The sequence below is a fragment of the Marmota marmota genome, unplaced genomic scaffold, assembly GCF_001458135.2.
Source record: "Marmota marmota marmota unplaced genomic scaffold, marMar, whole genome shotgun sequence".
NCBI classification, from domain to species: Eukaryota; Metazoa; Chordata; class Mammalia; order Rodentia; family Sciuridae; genus Marmota; species Marmota marmota.
Window position 1 is genome coordinate 57,906,209 of NW_026000174.1, and position 7,322 is coordinate 57,913,530.

Below are 7,322 nucleotides of genomic sequence, written 5' to 3' on the forward strand. Positions count from 1 at the left end.
CTTTAACAAAAAATTATACCCATAACTCTTGAAAGAATGAGAAAAAATACTTGCTCTTTTATTTCCAATGATAATTACATACAGCAATTAAGAATATTTTAGCATACAGTTAATAATTACAGTTTATATATTTGAGTACTGCATGTATTTGTAACTTCATATAATGAATGCCTTTTTTAAAAAATTTAAATTAATTTCAGTATTTCCCTTGTTTATTAGTGGATAAATATTTCATCCAATGAAACCATAGTCTTTAGTGTCCTATACAAAAATTTTATAAAATTCAATGAACATTTATGAATGGCATATCTATACATATGAGATATATTATTATAAAAAGAGCAATTAATTTATTTACATAATCAATGTGGATATTAAAGGCTCTTATAATTTGTTTCACTGAAGAAGTTTTACAGGGTATAGTTGAATTTTGGTCATCAATGAAAACTTAAGTCAGTTTTAACCAAAATATGAAAATGAGTAAAAATTAACTCATCAAACACTGCATGAATAACAATTTTGAGAGTAGAAGACCTTGCACTTTATAAAGAATGTGGTAAAAAGTCTGGCTGGGTATGCATAAAATATATTTTGAATTAGTCAAAAATAAAAGGATCTGGGAAACTCTAAAGGTTAATTAACACTATTGCAGTTTAGCTTCCTGATTTATATTTCTCAATTTGAATAGTTTTGGAGAATATGCTATGAACTACATTTCATTAAATGATATGGTTTTATCTCTGGGTTCATATTTAAAGGAGATGATAAAACTAAAATGTCACTAAATATCACATCAAAAAAAAGCAGACCTATTTTTATAACTTTTGTTGTAAAATGTCTAAATCCTACAGGAATAAAAATTTCTCTTAACAACTACACAATTTCCTTTCATATGAAATCTCAACTTATCATTTCATATGAAGGTAATAAATAAGTTTTCTTCTCAGCTTTCTGGCATAAATGAAACATAGGATTCACAGAAGTCTCTGATTTGGGTATTGAGAAAGTGACAAAAAGACATTCTTATCAGAGTTTAATGACTGAATCATTGCTCTCTTTTATTTTCACCAGTGCTTTAAGATGTGGCCTTTGATTATGGATAAAAATTTATCATTCATTTGTGTTCTGACTGGGCTCCTAAGATTTTATAGTGATTTGTCATTTTTGATGTTTTGAAGCTGCCTTTAGGAGAAAAATATAGAGAATTTTTGATCAAAAATAATATGTAGGTAGGATGTGTTATGAAGTCAAATGAATATGAAGGTGTGATTTTTTTAAAATTATAAAAGTGAACAGAACTAAGAATAATACTTAGTACTGTCCTGAAACCTGTAGGCATTGTCTTATTGTCTTCCATTGTTTGGTATTAGAGAATGATCCATTCAGGACTATATTAAATTTTCATTAATAACTTATGAAAAATGTAATTTATAACAATCATTTTCCAACATAAATTGGTACAGGTTGTATTACATATCATATTTCTTCTATTTCCTCTCCCTTTATATTGTGTTAAAATTGAAATGGTAGTTTGAAATTTTGCTGCATTTAAAGGTTAAAATCACCATTATATATTTAAAATAAATTGTTTATTAATATTTTGGTGTTATTTTCCTTCTCCTATTTCACAAGGACATATTTTCTCTTTGGTAATATAAAAAACTTTTTTAAAAATTTTTTTCTCTGCTTCCGTTGGAAAATTTTTCTTTAAAATCTACTCTTCCCAGTATTCACAATTCATATGTTTCCACCAATGGACATATTGCTATATTTTTGTCATCATATATACCTGTGTTGTTGTTATTGGTTTTCTAAAAGGAAAAGGAAAGATGAGACTTGGGTTGGGTCTCAGTGGTAGAGCACTTCTCTGACACATCTGAGGCACTGGGTTCAATCCTCAGCACCATGTACCATATAAAAATAAAGAAAGAAAATAAAAGTATTACATCCATCTACAACCAAAAAAAAAAGTAGAAAAGAAAACATACCAACAAAAAGAATTATACTTCATGAAAATTTGGTTGCTATCATTTCTCTTTTTCTCTCTACACTGGTGATTGAATTCATATCTCTTGTTTATGTATTGGGACACATTGACATGCAGTCTTCCCTAAATGAATACTCTTGGAGCCACTTGATTAAACAGTTCTGCAGTGAAAGAATAATATCTATTAACTATTCATCTTGCCCTTCTACATTCAAGTACATTTCATTTTATAAACACATAAAGGAAAAATCACTTTCCATCAGTCTACTTTTTTTTTAAGTGTGTGCATCTCCATTATACAGAATGATGGATTTCATTGTGGCATGTGAACAGGTATGTACAACACAATTAGCTGAATTTCATGCTTCGCTTTTGGCCCTGTCATCTCCCCCTTCTTCCCCTAAGCCTCTTCCTCTACCTTACTTAACCATCTACATTTATAGTCCCCTACCTGCCCCCCACCCTGATTTTCCCCTCAAGCTTCCACATATGAAGGAACATATAATAATTTCCTCCTGAGTCTGGATTATACTTCTCAAGATTATGGTCTCCAGTTCAATCCAATTTCCTGACAATTACACAATTTGTTCTTCTTTAAGGCTCAGTAAAACTTTATTGTATTTATATATCATATTTTTGTTTTGTATTCATCAATTGATGTACACCCAGACTGGTTCCACAGGTTGCCAATTGAAAATTGTTACATGATAAACATGGGTATGCATGTATCTCTAAAGTGTGTTAAATTTAACTCTTAAAACATTATCCTTGCCTATAACATTTAGTTATAGTGGGGGTTCTGTAGCTTAAGAGAAAGGTATGACCACCATTTATAAATTTTCATTTTATATAAAATTCTCTGTGTAAACTTCTCCATTATATAACTGAATTTAAAATGTCATCATGCAAGATTTCTTTGGTATAATATCAAAAAAAGCTCAGTAATAAAAATATTATTTCTGAAAAACTCTTTTAATCTACTCAATTTCTAAGGAAAGATCAAATAGGTTTCTGTACCCCTGAATAAATTACAGATTAAATAATTATTAAAATTTTAAATTAGCATCAGAGTTGACTATGACAAAGTCACAAATTTGCCCTTCCATTAAACAGGAATATCACATGTATGTACACACATATACTACTTCATCTCAGACCCAATAGTGCAATTGTCATTTTACTGCTAATTCTTCAGTTCATGATCTCTTGACATTTATCAACAAATGATTTGTCTTTGATGCTTTGAAAACATGAGTTCTCCTTGGAGGCAAGTAAATGTTTTCAGCTGCATACAGTTGGATGGACATTAAATATTAAAAGTCAATTATTTTTTTCTTCTAAAAATACTTTTTGGAACCAAGCTTTTCTCATAGCCTTTTTCATGTCTGTGTTCCACAAGGTGTAGATGAGGGGATTGAACATGGGAGGAATAATGGGGTAAAACAGAGCAAAGAATTTGTCCTCAGGGAATGTGTTAGGAGGTCTAAGGTAGGCAAATATGGAAGGTCCAAAGAATAAGATGACCACAGTGATATGAGACCCACAAGTAGAGGGGGCTTTGTGTCTCCCTTCTGATGAGTGATTTCTTAATGTGAATAGAATGACAACATAAAACCCAAACAAGAGAATGAATGTTACCAAGGCAACCAGTCCTGAATTGGCAACCACAAAGACACCAGTGATGTAGGTATCAGTGTAGGCAATTTTCAATAAAGGAAAAATGTCACAATAGTAGTGGTCAATTGTGTTGGGACCACAGAAGGGCAACTGGATAATCATACAGAACTGGGAAAAGGAGTGGACAGCTCCACCAGCCCAGGCAGTCAAGATCAGGACATTGCACCTGATCTTGACAACATGATTATCACATAGTGCAGAGGTTTGCAGATGGCAACATAGCGATCAAAGGCCATGGCTGTCAGGATTAGTACTTCAATCAATCCAAAGAAGTGCATCACAACAACCTGCCACATGCAGTAGCCATAGGAGATGGTGTTTCTTCCCACTAGCTGGTCAACAATCAGTTTGGGTGTCACAAAGGAGGTATAGCAGATGTCCATAGAAGATAAGTGACTGAGGAAATAGTTACATGGGTTGGTGAGAAAGAGAACTGCATCCAATAGAGATGAGGATCAAAAGGTTTTCCACCAAGATGGAAAGATAACAAAATAAGAAGAACACTAGGCAAAATATTTGAATGTTTTGTTCAGAAGAAAACATTCTGATATGTTCTACTGTCTTTCCATATTTTGCATTCTCTGTGCAAAAATCTGAGTATCTGTGGAAAAGTAATTTGAAGAAAATCATTTGCAATTGTGTCCCAATCCTGTAAATCCTATTGAGTACTGGAAGCTAGTCTAATAAATCGCAAAAGCAAATTGATAAATCAATGTATTAATTATATTTCTTCTTGTGATTTATAACTTATTCTTCTAATAGTTCCTTTTAAAATTTTTCCAACGTTCTGTCATTTTAGTAATACTAAGAATATATTTTATTAATTTTGGAAATGTAGGATTTATAATTTTCATTTACCTGAAAGATGTTCTACTATTTATTTATGACAGATAGTAGCAGGAAAATAATTTAGAATAATGCAAAACACTGCTTTATAATTTTAACTATGTTCTTTATTCATGACTGTGTTTTCCCTTCAGGCAATGCTGTCTTTCCCCAGCATAAAATAGGACAGCTCTCCCTATCATCTACAAACTTATGTTCAAGGAATACATATTTATTTATTTTAAATATTACCTAAATTGTGATCTGTGTGATTGGTGGGATATTCATTGAAACCCTAGAGATTGTGGGCACTGCATATTAAACATAAGATAGCAGTTTTCCTGACTATAAAACAACAAAAAATATATAAGTATGTAAAAATAGACAAAAGGAAACCTTTTTTTTCGTTAGAGAGTGACATAAAAATCACAAGAAAATTTCTTATTTAAATTTAAGTGTAAAATGGGATATCTTAAGGCAAATTCAAGAATCATTAACATCAATGTTACAAATAAACAAAAAGCTAATTTAAATTCACAGATAATTTGATTTCTGTACAATGCATTGTTCTACTGGAATGAATTGTGAATACATAGAGTCAATAATAGATGTTACACAATGTAAAGACAAGTTGTGTTCATAGAGTTCCCTGGATTATTCATGGATTCACATATTTTATTCTCTGTAGGATCAGGGTTCAAATTGCAATGTCAACAGAAGATTGAAGTACAGATGGCATGTGCTTCTGCCATCTCTCTTCACTGGGGAGGAATTAGATGGCTTCTAGGTGGACTTTCTACATTACTCCTAAATTAAATGTGGCATCTGTATCTGAGCCTACAGATAACATTTTTTTAATATCACAGAAAGTTTTAATGCAACATATGGAATAATACGACCAGCATTTTTGAAATAATGTAACCTTATTATTGGGATTTTTAAGACTATCTCAATTGGTAAGAATTATAGCTCTAAACCACATTACATAACAAACTGTTAAAATTTCATTTTTGCCTGAATATATTTAGTTACATTAACAGGGGAGAGACACACCATGGCCATAAGCTTTGAATATCTGTAATAATTCATATGCTCCCTTTTTAATATGAAGACAATTCTCCCTTGAAATTGTGTACACATTATAGTACCTCAATAACATTTAATAACATTAATTTATTTAAATGTTTTCTCACAAAAATTGAAAATGATATTACTACTGAAAATAACATATTAAATTCCTTTGTATAAGTATACATAAAAGAGAAGTGATCTTGAAAATTAATTTCAAATTGTAAGTTTAGCTCTTAGAATAAATTTAGGATTAAAACACCCATCATTACTTTCTGTACAGAGGAACTAATTAATAAAACCAGTGAATTCTCCAATCAAAGATTTAATGCATTTTGAAATAAGAAAAAAAAATAGATCTCCTGATTTTTGTTTAGTTTCCTTCGATAAGGGGTCGTATCTGATATACAGTAGTGGGGGAAACTACCAAACACTCCTACCATGAAATCACTGACAGATACACCACTGGAGTTATAATGATAAACTTGTGGTACAAATTGCTTTTCTTTGAAATTGTTATGCAGCACCAGCCTTTCAATTTGACAAGTATAAACAGCAGTGTTCCAACCTGCATACTTATGGAACTGAGCTACCATCACTCCTGGAAGAGCAGGGAGAAGAGCAACAGGAACAAGTTCACATGAAAGGCTATATAGTCAGGGAAAGATATGTCATTGTAACATTACAAAAACAAACTTCAGGCATTAAAGATTCAAACAAAGAGGAATAGCTTATTACTTAAAGTGTGAATGTTATACAATCAATAAAGTAAATACTAGTAATTATAAAGTACAATAAAATAAAAGACAAACCATTTTTTTATTAAAGTTGCTATGCATTGGTAAATTTGTGGTGTATGCAGAATATTGGTCACCTAGATACCGCTAATATCGATGTATTTGCCATCATATAGAATAACATGAACTGAAATATGGCACCTATTTTTTTTTTGCATCAGTGTTAGATATTTAGGTTTTATAAAGAATGTGGCATCAAAGCAAAGCAGGCTTTCCAGATAAGGAGATGATAGTCAGTCACCCACTATGGATTTATACAATATGCAAATATTTTCCCCAACAATTGTATATATATTTCACTTTTGGTTACCATTTACAATGACATTTAGAAAGCAAAAATAGAATTATTTGAATTTCTCTATTCTTTTTTATTTTTTATTTTTTTATTGGTTGTTCAAAACATTACAAAGCTCATGACATATCATCATCCATACATTTGATTCAAGTGGGTTATGAACTCCCATTTTTTACCCCAAATACAAGTTGCAGAATCTCATCGGTTACTCATCCACATTTTTACATAATACCATATTAATGACTGTTGTATTCTGCTACCTTTCCTATCCCCTACTATCCCCCCTCCCCTTCCCTCTCATCTTCCCTCTCTACCCCATCTGCTGTTGTTTAATTCTCTCCCTTGTTTTTTTTTCCCTTTCCCCTCACAAACTCTTATATGTAATTTTGTGTAACAATGAGGGTCTCCTTCCATTTCCATAGTTTCCCTTCTCTCTCCCTTTCTCTCCCCCCACTCATCTCTGTTTAATGTTAATCTTTTCCTCATGCTCTTCTTCCCTGTTCTGATCTTAGTTGCTCTCTTTATATCAAAGAAAACATTTGGCATTTGTTTTTTAAGGATTGGCTAGATTCACTTAGCATAATCTGCTCTAATGCCATCCATTTCCCTGCAAAATCCATGATTTTGTCATTTTTTAGTGCTGCGTAATACTCCATTGTGTATAGATGCCACA

General features: G+C 31.6%; 1 pseudogene; it reads right to left on the reverse strand.

Annotated features, from left to right (window-relative positions):
* Positions 1-231: 231 nt before the first annotated feature.
* On the reverse strand, positions 232-4,195 carry LOC107159052 (annotated as a pseudogene).
* Between the last annotated feature and the right edge of the window lie 3,127 nt (positions 4,196-7,322).